The sequence below is a fragment of the Chelon labrosus genome (assembly GCF_963514085.1).
Source record: "Chelon labrosus genome assembly, chromosome: 14".
Taxonomy (NCBI): Eukaryota; Metazoa; Chordata; class Actinopteri; order Mugiliformes; family Mugilidae; genus Chelon; species Chelon labrosus.
Window position 1 is genome coordinate 2,850,713 of NC_140347.1, and position 13,605 is coordinate 2,864,317.

General features: G+C 40.4%; 1 protein-coding gene across 1 annotated transcript in view; it reads left to right on the forward strand.

Moving 5' to 3' along the window:
* The window catches only part of LOC311498919 (uncharacterized protein), a 227,553-nt gene that overhangs the window by 65,324 nt on the left and 148,624 nt on the right, over positions 1 to 13,605 (forward strand). The gene's annotated exons all lie outside the window — the stretch shown is intronic.

Below are 13,605 nucleotides of genomic sequence, written 5' to 3' on the forward strand. Positions count from 1 at the left end.
TTTTTCTGTTTGTTTAGGTTCAGTCTTGATACAAGTTGGTAAAGGACAGATTCATATAGGAGGACCATGGTTACAATAAACAGACATTTCTGTTCACGTATCTGTGACAGTTAAAAGAGAGAAAGAGAGAAAGAGAGAAAGTGACTTTTGGTTTCAAACTAGAAATTAATAACGGGCTCCTGTGATAAAGTCAGGTGTTTTATGGATCTATCCATTGACCCCAACCTCCTCCATGTGTCATTTCTTGACATAATACATACACACAGGTTGGGAGTAAAGTAACATCTATGCGACAAAAAAACCTGTTCACTCACATATAACCTGCCTCCTGTTTTTAACCTTAACTCTGTAACATAATTTAAACTCCAAATAGTGGAACTTAGATCAGAGAATAATGTGGAAAAAGAAATGTGGAATAACATCGCTACACTCATTCATTCATTCATTCATCTTCTGTAACAGCCTATCCCAGCGTCCATCACCTACACTGCGCTGTAAAAAGATATATATTCCTGCTGCATCAGTGCATCAGACCCTCCACATATGAGGAGTTGCATGTTTGTCTCATTGCATTCAGAACGCAGTTCAACCCTACAGCCACAAGGTGGAGGAACAACCCTTTATATTACACATTTATTACATGACAGATCCACTTCTGGATCAAGACAGAGTGCCAGTGTAGTTATAGCTGCAGGTAAATTAGAACTAAAACAATTTAATAAAGCCATTTGAGAAGAGTTAAACTGACTAATACATCCAACCAGAACACGTAAGTGGTGAGAAATGAGTAAAGAAAACCCTTTCACTATCTTAATCAGCAGAGAACATCTCCACAGCAGTAAATGTAGATACTCTCAGCACTTTAAGGAGTTGAAGATCATCCTCCAAATCTGGGTCTGGGTCATCAGTCTGTGTTTCTTAACTCAACTTCCACTTTCAGTTTGGACAAAAATATAAAAGCTTAAAACTCAAACATGTCTTTTCCTGGACATGATCTACTGATGATTATCATTCATAGACAGCTCTGTATCTTAATAGTAATTTTGATTTTAGTTCATCTACTGTAGTCAATAAAGATACGTTTCCACCATTTAATGTATTATTTTACACATTTGTTTGAATGTTTAAGTCCTGTATGCATACTGATGTCAATAAATGTTCCTTATCTCCATGATTACTATGAGCTTTGGGGCTACATAAGCATCAGTCCATGAATTTAAGGTTATTACTTCATTTTTTTAATTAATTAAAATGTCCCTGCCAAGTTTCAGATTTAATCCACGGCAACTTGAAATTACTTTAATGTTGGAATAATCCTAATTTATTGACAATAAATGAGTGGAAGGGCTCAGAGATTAATGTTAGAAAATACATCTAGAAGAACCCAGACACATCATGAATATTAATAAGGGAACTTATCAATTCATATCCAGTGCAAGAACGGCAAAGAACTACAGTAAAAAATAAAAAGCAGAACAGCTGAATGCAAAGTACAAAGGATTTTATAAAGTTTAAGATAAAAGCCTAACACAGAGAGAGGGGTAGGAAGAGAAGACAAGAGATGTGGGAGATGGGGATTCGATGGGAGGAAGAAGTGAAGCAGTTTCTGTTTTGATGATTTCTGACCTTGTGACAGAAGATAAGAGTTGAATTAATGGGTCTGCATGGATCTATGGAGGATCAAAGCAGAGGCATTCTCATTCTCATTACCATTAGAGGTTAGTTAAGCACTAATCTCGTCCTTAGATGAAGCTCATCCTGCTGAGATTCATTCAACCAGGATGTTACTCTGCCAGCGTAGCTTCCAGTTAGTGTGTGAAGCTCAGCTCCACCAGATGTCTTGAACAAAGAAGGTCTGACTTTGTAAATGTGCTTCATTTGCTGGTTTCATTAATTTGCTTTACACATGAAGCTTCAGGTGAGCTTGGACAATAGCTCCTGATTTAGCGCAGCACATTGTTTTATCCTGTTGTTCTATAATTAACTCATCTTTGCTCATCCGTCCAGAGACAATCAAACTGAGTTGATCGATATACGCGGGATGAACTGTTAACAACCAACGTTATTTCTTTCTACCAAAAAAAATGAAACTGAACTAAGATGGGCTTGTGTTTTTTGTCTACCAAGATAATTCTTCTTACTAGATAGTTCTTTCTGAACTGTTTCTATCAGAACTTGTTATTGTAGGAAGTTAATGATTAAAATGAGAACTAGCACAATTCTAAAGGTTTTACATGAACACAGACAAGTTCGACATCTACTTTGTCAAAGTTTTAATTCCTTATTTCAAGCATCTTAACATATTAAAAACAGATAATGACCAAATGTAATCCATTGTTTTATTGTCACTCATAGATGAAATCCAGTCCAGATCAATGACAATACTGACTGGTAAGTAGAAACTATTGATACTGACTAAACTGTTCTGTTCATATTTTTCTTGGTTTATCACAAATTTACTAGTTTTTACTCTAAAACATTAGTTGGAGAAATCTGGGGGTTGAGGATAGACAGATTTACTTTCTTGTTATTTTTTATTTAAGCTGAGGAGTTTATGCAGTGTGCTTGATTCTTTTTCAAATAAGCTAGCCAGTTTTTTAACAATTTTCCATCTTCAGTGTCTTTCCAACGGGTTTCAGAGCTGATATAATAATGAAGTCTTATCCATTAAATCCGAATATGGAAACAGATCTTCAAATTCCTGGTAAGAAATCAAACCCAAAGACATGATTTCGAGTTTCAACTCATTTAATTACATTCAGACTGTCATGACATGAGCAAACTGAGGTGCAGCTTTGCAGCAGTCGCTCCTCGTTTGACGAAAACGTGAGTATGTGAGCACTCAATGAGAAGCTGCAGGTGGAAAATGTGAAGCAGTGCACACTCCTGCCTATCTGCAGGAAACATGCAGGACGCCTGCCTCCACGCAGGAGCCAAGGTTCCCATGTGTGGGTGATTAAACTAAGCCGAGCCGCATCTTCGGCACCGTAAGCTTGAAACACATGCATGTAAGAAATGTCACTGACTGAAAGAGAAGAAGAAGACCTTTACTTAATCCACACGGGCATCAAGTCCTTGTTAATGAACCATGTCCTAAAAATAACCAGCTCATCTCGTGCTGTGTGACCAGAAGTGTGACGCAGATGTTGAACGTTCTGCAGAGGTACATCAAAGCAGTCGTGAGTTCAAGCATCGGCAGATAAAGTCTGACTCACGATCAGCGTTCCAGTTCATTCCAGAGATGTTGGGCAGGAAGGCCGGGCAGGTTCTTCCACAGAAAACTGGGAAACCCCCTAGGAGCTGGCTTTGTGAACTGGAGTGCTGCCACGCTAAAACAGGAAAGGGCTTAGCCACTGAGTGTTGAAACAAAGATGAAAGCACGCTATTGTCTGAAACGTCGCTGTCACTCAGTGAGAACTGCTGTGACTACAACTTGGGCATCACTGGCAAACTGGCAGCGCTGAAAGTCTGCCAAGTCAAGTATTACCGGCAGTGACAGATGTGTTGTTTTCAGCCTAGAGCTGTTCTTTCCAAAATGTTTCTTTAGAGAAGTACTTTTTGGATGGTGAACACTTTTGAGATACTGTTGCAAGAACGAGAGACTCACTGAAGCCTAAAATGTGGAGTATGTGTATTATGGTGCACTCAGCGTCGGTCAGTGTTGCCAGCAACATTGCAGCTGTTGGAGTGTCACTCAAGCCCTTGGTGACGCCATCAGCAGAGGGTTTAGGAACAGGTATTGACTACGCATTTGAATCTTGGTTTATACTTCCAAAGCGGTCTACATGAAGCATACACCATAAGAGGCTATGTCCGTGAAAGCATTTATACCTGTGTGAGCTGGTATAAATGCTTGCAGTACAGAACGTAGTGACTGATCAGTAGTTACCGGAAACGTTTAGTTGCTGTTACTGAAGCTCAAGGGCGGGTCGCACCATTTACTGAAAACAAGGATTAACCAACTTTTTCGACTCCCATAAATGAAGAAATGATTAATTTCCTTGAATAAATAAATCAACAGCAGACCAAACTCTCCATCACGAGAAAATAAATGAGGGTGGAGACATTGGTCTGGTTTCCAGGCTGCTATTTTGTCCACAGACTCTTTATGTACCTGCACTTCGTTTAAATACCACCGTCTTTGCACTTCTGGTTGGATGCTGACTGTATTTTATTTGCTTTGTTCCTGTACTCTACACAACGACAATAAAGTTGAATGTAATCTCTAATATATCTTCTATTTGGGCCTGTATGGTATGAAGACCACAACCCTTAACCATCATCATATTTTAGTCCTGAAATACATATTTTACATAAACCCGTCACTAGAGCACATCACAGTAAGTACAAACACTTCTCTTCAGTCAAGTGACGACCAACCGGTTCCTTAAGTGCGTGATTCTATCAGCTGCTGCTCTCAAAAATCTCCTGAAGGCACCGTCATGAAGAGAAACTCCACTCCTGACTTCAGCGTCTCCGTTGCTTAATCTGACCCACTCATCTTTCTGATTAAATCCGAATCAAAGTCTGACACATAAACAGTCTTTATGAAGAAGAGGGATTTTCCCAAGATGTCCTCGTGACTATCCACGGGTCCAAAGCTTTAGCTTCAACTCATGAATTAATCTGTCTGTGCTTTACATCTTACATCTGCCTTCCATCCTCCTTGTTACTGAACAGATAAGAGTGGAGCTGTGTTTTGAAGTGTGCGTCAGACCAGAAGATTAACTCGTTTTAAAGAACATGTTCACCTCCGTCATGTTCCAGTCCGACAGTCTCCACAGGAAATCCTTCTAACAGCACGAGAGCTGGATATCAGAGCGTCGTCTTCTGTCGTTTCTGTCTTTGAGAGAAGAGCATCAAGGTTTTCTCCGCCTTGCCAGAAGGCTTATACTGTATGTACAAGGGAATTCTTTGAAAACGAAGAACAAAAAGAAAAATAGACGGGACTATGTACACACTGTAAAAACATAACAACAAGAAATACGTTTTAAAATGAGGGATATATTACTAAGTCACATGATCTGTCAATTGACCAGGAACATTTGACTAAAACCAGTTAATCTGTGTCTCCTCCAAGATTTCTCCAAACTGGTGTTTCAGACTAAAAACAAGTAGATTTGTGTTCATCCAAGAAAAATGTTTAGTCAGTATCAATAGTTGAGACTTTCCACTCAGTACTGTCACTGATCTGGACATTATCTGTTTTTAATATGTTAAGATGCTTGAAATAAGAAATTCTGACTTTGACTAAGTAGTTGTTGAACTTGTCTGTGTTCATCTAAAACCTTTAGAGTTGTGGTAGTTCTCATTTTATGCTTTAACTCACTACAATAACAAGTTCTAAACACTCAAAAAGAGTCAAATACTGTAGGATTAAGAAGAATTATCTTGGTAGACAATAAAACAAGCTTTTTAGATTTAAGGGATTTCATCTTAGTTTCTGATGTGCATGTCTGTGAGCCAGGTTGAGGAGGGAAAAAAACTGCTGAAACCACTATTTACTGGAGTTATCGACGAGGAAAAGGCCTTGAGCAGTAATGGCTGTTAAAGTTAATCCTCAATAAGGTGTCAGATGGAAGCGGAGCCGTGTCTTCGTCCTCTGAGTCTTTTCAGGAGACGGCGGCTGGTGTAGAGCTGTTAATGTGGCGAGTAAGAAGAATTATCTCAGCAGACAAAATAAAAGCCTTGATTTAAGATATTCTGTCTTCGGTAGATTTCTTTTTTTCTTTTTTTTTGTTTTCTGTGGGCTTAATAACGAGGGACAGGTGAAACCAATAAGGGGAGGAGCCTGGGAGCACAGGTGAGAGCAGTCACATGGGAGGGGAAAAGACAAAGTCAGGAAGTACAACTAACGATTTCTATATAAAACAGGAAGCAAGAAAAAATGAAAACTGGTTAGCACGACAAGACAGATGTGAAACCACCACCAAGAGGCTTAAAACACATCTGCTCTCATTTGTGACTGTAGACTGGGTTGTCACGGCCTTTACTTGCATGCAGATGTTTGTTCCTGTGCGTCCCTCTATCTTGGCGTCCCGTCATCATCGACGCAGCGAGGAATGGTTCTGTGGAGCTCCTCACAGCTCAGTGCACAGCTAATGATGTGTCAGGACTGATGGAGACACTGCTGGATGCTGCTGACTGTAATGAACATGTCACAGAGACACACAGTAAATACTGGCTGTTACACACAGGCAAATGTATGTTAGCAGTCGGGGGCGGGGGATGGGGGGTGGGTCCCACAGTTTAAAACCAGACTGTGCCCTCTGTTTGTTATTTAGATTTTATTCCGTGAAGCGGCTGTGATGTGATCGGACAGACGACCGTGGTTGTAATCTGTGGCTGTCAGAGCTTCAGTAGAGAACACGATGACACGATGCTGCTCAGTCGTGATCGCTCTCAATGGGCACTTTGTCCCACTCTGGTGTCAGACCATTCAGCTGGGTCTAATTTTTAGGAGCCTCCTTCCACAGTTTCCATCCTGTCGTAGTCGGGCTCAGTTCTTATGAGTTTATGGATTCCATTATCAGGAGTGTTTGAACCGCTATCGAGAGAAAACAACCTCTGCATCAGCTGGATAGTCCTCCAATCAATTACAGCCATTTAGTAGCCTGGTGTAACACTTGTCTGATACCACTCAGAAAAAACAAAACACAAAAAAAGAAATACAAAAAACAAAACAAACAAATCTCTGTACGCAGCTGGGTAGCCCTACAACCAATCAGAGCAAAGAATGAAAACGTATGTCAGCATGTGCTGAGAATGCTTTAATCATTAAGTCATGTCCTTCAGTATCTTTTACAACAGACATGATAGAGGACGCTAAACTAAAAACTAAAATTAAGCCCCGCCCCCAAATTATCTGTTTGGCCTGGCAGATCTTTGCTGTGCTGGATCAGAATCAGTACACAACAGAGAGACTCCAGAACAACTTTCTCAAACTAAACATTTTTGGGGTTGGCAGAAGTTCAGGCTGGCTTCTAGGGTATGTTAAGACAGGAAAACATCCAGAGCAACTCTGCTGGAACAAGAATTTTATTGCAAGAAAACAATGAATATCCTGATCGTCTTTATTAATACTCCATCGACACACGGTTTGTCCCGTGTTTGATTACCCAACAACTCAACTCACAAATGCAGGGAACACGAGTGTCTGAACCAAACTGAATGACTGGTGTTGTGAATCTGAAGGTGGCGCTAGAGGAGAAGTCAGAAAGCCACTGAAATCATTAGGACTGACCAACTGGGAAAACTGAATTTCCATCCAGAAATGCCACAGCTATTCATTCAACGCTGACGGTCGTCCCTGTGGTCGCGACACCGCTGTGACTAAAGAACAAACCGAAGAGGAAAACAAAGAAATGTCTGCAAATGAAGAAAAGATAATAAAGTAAAGGTTCTGCTGTGAATAATGAAATGAGCCTGAGTGCAGGTGCAGTCAGGTGAAGTATTGATCGGTTGGCGAGCGTTCAAAGTCAAAGTTAAAGCATCAGCGGGAACGTCTCCTGGCTGCAGCAGCAGTATTTCCACTGAGTGATTTCACACCGTTAGCAGCTCTGCTCATTTAGCTGACTGCTTGTTCCAGAGAAATACCTGCAGAGCTGCCTGTGGACGCAAATACACACAGCCAGGACATCAGTGTCTGTGATTTTTGGGGTGTGCCCTGCCCAGTTAGCTCGAGTCAAACCTCTGTTAGTGGCTTTTTATGCAATTCAGGGGGTTGACTCAACAGCTGAGAGGATCAGACCATGAGAAGAGAAACAGAAGCACAACAACGTCATCTTTCTAATCTGAACGTTCAAAATCCACAAATATTTACACAACAACATGTTGGTCTAGAATGAATTAAGTGTAGAACAACTGATCAGAATGATTCAGCTCTTCCTAGCTTGCTAGCATCACAGCTAACAGGAGCTCTTCCTGTTTCCTCTTTTGAATGATGACTCCAGACTACTGCCACCTGCTGGTCTCTATGTTTTTATCCTTTCGGGTGTAGAACGTACCAGCTGTTTGTTGGCAGTAGTCTTTGTGGTGTGTTCAGGAGCAGCGTCACAGTATTTAAACATTTAAACATTACTGATCTGAAATGTTTCAGGTTTGTTTCATTTGCTTGTTGTTGCTTAGTTAGCTTTAAGTTACTTTGATAAGGCTGTGTGTCAGAAGCTCATTTAGACGTATTCGTACAACTCCATTGTTTGTTATTTAACGGAATCTTCTCTACACATCTAAACCCTTTAAAAGAAGCGTTTCAATCATATTTGTACTTTCAGATCATTTTAGCTTCACCATCTAAAATAAATCCTAAACTGAAATAAATTGTGCAGTTTGTCTACATGTCGTTGTTTTCTTTGAATGTTGCACGAAAAGACCAAATATAAAAACAGAGAATCATTTCAAAGTAAATGGACTTCCAGTTTTCATATCCTGTCATTTGTTTGTTTTAGTATAAACAACATTTAAAGAAGCAAACCTCCACTTATTTATGAGCTGCTTTACAGGACAGCAAGCGCAGAGCAGAAATGAGATTGAATTCACCTCTGCAGAGCTACAACGCCAGCGTGTTCAGCGTCAGTCTGAACTGGAGCCAAATTCAATCCAACATCACTAAAGATAAAAGCCGTGTGTCAAATACTCCTCCTCTCCTCTAAATTCATCCTTTTTTTCTTCCTCCTCTTCTTCTCAACAAATGACTTCAGTCACTTCTTTCCCTGCAAATGGTTTCTCATGGGAAGTGAAGCTACCTGCAGATTGTACCGTTATGTTCAGGAGTGTGTGCTGCAGTAGTAGTGAAGCGTTTAAAGAACAGTTTTCAGATACATTTTCCAGTAAAGTGCTGACGTTGCCTCTTTGACAGACAATTTTCTCTTTTCTCCTCCCTTGTCTTTCATCACTCCTCCTCCTCCTCCTCTTCCTCCTCCAGCAGCACCAGACCTGCTTTAAACGCAACATGGATGTGTAGTAGTCGGAAAACTGTCGCAGCTTTTTCTATTTGCGAGACGGAATCAGAGGCGAGATGTCAGTCGACATGTGGAGGACGCTCATCTTCAAACTCTGCCTTCATTTAGATCTCTGCTTCTGGTGCTGTCGTGTGCTCCATGTACTATGGGGTGTTTCAAGTTAGATTTTCAATTTAAAAAGCAAAAACAAACAAACAAACAAACAAAAAAAGCTGAACCAGTGATTTTACCTCTGGTCATGTAATCTGTGAAACCAGAAAGAGACGTAAAGGAGAAACCACTGGTTGTTTGATTCATATAAAACCAGAAGAAGAAGAAGAAGATGATGATGAAGATGAAGATGAAGTAGTTTCCATCAGTCAGTGATTTCAAATCTTTTCTGTTGGTCTTAGCGGAGCATGGGCATGACTCTGGAACAATATTCAGAATGTTCCTGGACCAGTGGTCACCATAGAGACTACTTCCTGAGTCATTCAAGGACAACACAGCTGTATTTTTTGGTTAATTATTTTTGACCTGTTGCACTTTTTAAATGGAGTTAAAAGCAAAACTTGACGTACCTAAAACTGCACAGGCCTTTTGTGTTTGTATCAAGACAGGAATTTGTCCATTTTGCATTTTTTTTTTTAATTATTATCATTCATCTTTTTTGGTGTTTCGAGTTTGCCAGAAACAAAAAACTGTAGAAAGAACTGTTATTTGACTTTGATTTTTATAAACTTGGTCTAAACTCTAACAATTACTATTAGACTTAATTTTCTTGCTATTAATGTGATTTAGAAAAAAATAAAAGTGAAACAGTTTAAAAAGAAAAAGAAAACTATTTCCTTCAACAGTTTTACAGAATCTCCATTTAAACCATTCCTTTATCAGAGAGGCTTTCCTGCAAGTTTTAAATAAGATTTAACTGTGTTTTTTAGTTTATTATGTGATGCACCTGTTTTTTAAACTGCAGATTTTTATGTTTTTGACTTTGTTGCTATAGAATTTTTATTATTACTTCATTCAGTCTTTATGAAACTATTCAATTTTCCCTTTACTGTCTTTTTTTTCTAATGCCAAATTAAATGTTTTATATTGAAATTAAACTGAGGTCGGTATCACTGCAGAGCATATACCACATGTCGTGATACGTGGTTGTGATGTTATTATTTCCGCGGTGATCTGGGTGAAGGATCGTCCGCCCCTGTCCTCAGCGCTCACACTGAGCGTCTCACGAATCATTTGAAGCTATAAGATGCTATTTGCAGCATGAGCACTTCCACCGTATCGTGCTGGCAGGTGTTGGAGAGCCTGCAGAGACCTATCACAGCTGAGCCAGGAGAAGCCCACAGGTGTGTTCATCTAAGGAGAATGGAGGATTATTCCAGGACTCAAACCTGCAATCAAATTCCATATTTCATCCCTGAATATTTCAGACCAGGGTTGATCCTGGAGCGACGTTAAAGGGTCAACAGATAACAGGAGAAACGTGACTGAAACGCATTTTATTCCCCCTGCAGGAAGATAACGATCTATAGCGTGATGAAACGATTAACTTCAGGGGGAGAACGCTTCCTCAGACACACTCGACATAACGCCACACAATGAGCCACATCAGAAAGACAATCATCTAATCGTGTCCTGGAGCCTGAAGGTCTGCAGCTTCACATCCTCGGTGAACTTCTGTCACTGGTCACTGGAAATGACTCCTGATGGAAACCCCTCCATCATCATCATCATCATCATCATCATCATCGCCATAGAAACACTTGCTATAAACAACGCTCCCCCGCCTCCCACGACAAAATGACACCAGGATAATTATCCCGCTGCAGAGATTTGTCACTGTGAAAAAAAATATTTCAATTTACTTTGCGGTGAACGTGCAAATTAAAGAGCAGATGTTCCTTTCACTTCACCAGGAACAATATGAGCATTAAGTCCACGTGGGAATAAAAACAAATAAAATAAATTAAACAATCCTGTTTGTGAGCTCGTGTTCTCCTCTGAGCCTCTTAAAAGTCCCTGCAGCGTCATCTCACATCCAGCAGCCTCTGTGTGGCTGAACTAGACTGGTGAGGAGTCATACTGCATGTGGAGAATGAAATCGATTTAAATCGATTAAAGGAAATTAATTATTTGGAGATATCTGTAGTGAGGAGTTTCTATACGGCATGTGATATTAGACTGGTTTCATTTTGGTCAACAGAAACAGTGTCGAAAGAAAACGAAAATGTTTCCGTTTTCATGATCTTTCATGACACCATGTCACTCATCCAACACTCTGTCGAGTCCGACTCAACAACAGGTGATTTGTTTTGGCAACTAAACTGACAGAAAGTGACCGTGGACGGAAGACAGGAGAAAATGGACACGAAGAAGAAAAAGAGGCTGCACTCATTACGACTAGCTTCTTCAAGTCTGTTGTCGTTTAGTGTCTTTTGTGTTTCTTTGTCTTGTAGACATGTAGTTTATCTTTGCAGTTGCTTTGTGATTCTGTCTCTTTCTAGTCAGTTTGTGTCTCTTTTTGGTCATTTTGTCTCGGTGTACCGTGGTCACGTTGTTTCTTTGTCATTGCGATGGTTTTACCTGAGCTCTGTGACTTTCAGATAATCACTTCATGTCACCGCTGCTCTGGCCCAGGGGCCCTGGAGGTCTGGGGGCCGGTTGACCTGTGCTCTGCTCGGTTATCCATAGGGACAGTTCTTAGAGGAGAGAGACTTCACCAGAGGTCAAATGACAGAAGAGCAAACGAATAACCGAAGGACATGTACGTTTTACTGTGACAACTCAGTTTGCATGAGAATTTAATGGGAAAGAAGTGTGTAATTCAGCTTTAACCACAAGTCACCAGTATATCTTTATTAGGTTCCTGCTTTTTAAATAAAAGATTCGCAAAAACTGAAAGTGTTCTCTCTAATTAGTATCAAATTACACACTTTTTTTCTGAGAAATAAGCAGGAAATTGGGGGGGAAAAAATCTTAATTTCTAGGTTTTTGATGTATTATTTTTGGTATATTTAACAAATACTGTTTCTGATGTGACTGACGATGAACTCATTAGGCTCTAAAACGATGTCAACGGTATAAATATTCAGAACAAATGCAGGACAGTGAATTAAAGAGAGTGATTTAATGTCAGCTGCCTCATATTTCCTGAACAAACCAGGTCTGAATGTTCTGCTCTAGTCAGCATCCAGGCCTTTGAAGGTTTTCACAGTGATTCTTTAGATTTGAATATAAGCAGGAAAAACCAACAAACATTTCAAATACATTCATGCACTTGTGGCTTTTTAGAAATCAACGTCAGGATCACAGTCAAACATCACATCAACAGTTTATCGCGGCGGAGCCCGCTGACTCATTATCAGCCCGAAAACACACGAGAGACACCGAACAATTCACACAGTCATGCTTTAACAACTACATTTATCGTTTCTTCGAGTGTTAATCGTGGACGAAACATCTTCCAGCGGCCCCGCGCCCCGGTCGCTGCAGCCCGAGGCGACAGCTCATCTCATGTACCGTTAAATGAAGTTTGTGGAGTGTGAGAAGAAAAATCAATATTAATCAATATCAGAGGTTGACAGCTTTTTCTCCCTGAACAATTCAAGACGCCCGGGGCTACTTCTTCCTTTTGTCTCAGTGAAAGAGACTACACTTGGAGGAGAGGAGGATGAATGCTTCCTGTTTGGAGTTAAAACAAGGCAAGAGGCTGGAGAGGGGAATCCAGGTCAGAAACTGAAGATGCAGAAATGTGATTAAAGGTAATGTGGAGTCTTTGACCTGTACCGGGGCTATGGAGCAGTTTTTCCATGTGGGTAGGTTTCTTTGCCTGGTGCAGCAGGAAACTCAGACTTACATACTTGGCAGTCTGGGCTTGACATGCTTTATTTGGGAGTATGGACTCTGGAGGACGGGAGGATTTCTGGAATTGGATTCTGGGATACCTGACTTGACCAAGTCCGCACAAAGCACAGCATGATACATCCTCGATTAAATGGTTAGGGCAAGAACACATCTGGGTATTTGGGCTCTACTTGTTCAGATGGTACTTTGAATTGGACCAGTACTTGGACAGAAACAGATTCACAAGTCTGGAGAAGAACTGACAAAAGTCTGGAGTCTCTCCTTTGGGAACCAATTAGTCAAGGTTCATCCAAAAAAAACAAAAAACTAGCTGAAACAAGGACAGTTGGACTAGGTGCGTTTCTTGAAGACGTTTCATCAAAGAACATTTAATTCTTCAGTTCTAACAGACCGGAGGAAACCCTACAAGTCCAGTTGTGTCGGCTTGTTCTTTGGATACATGCTGGAGCAGTTTTTGGGTTTCCTCATGATGCTTCCAAAATAAAGTTAGAGCGAAGAACCTGATCTAAAAACTGCAGCTCTGGAGCACTTTGAGTGTTGGTAGATGTATTCTCTAACTTTAATTGGACACTGGCAGGTGATCTGTTTCCCCCAGCTAAGCCAATCACCTCCTGGCTCTCACTTTGTACATCAACATGTTTATTTGGGAAACAGAATAAACCTAGCCCCCGTTTAAAGTGCTTAAAGAGTCAGTTAAGGACTTGAAATGCTTCTTCATTTCTTGTCCAAATGCTGGAACAAGCTTGTCATGTCTTCATGAGATATCAGGGTTGACGATAAAGATGTGAATTAT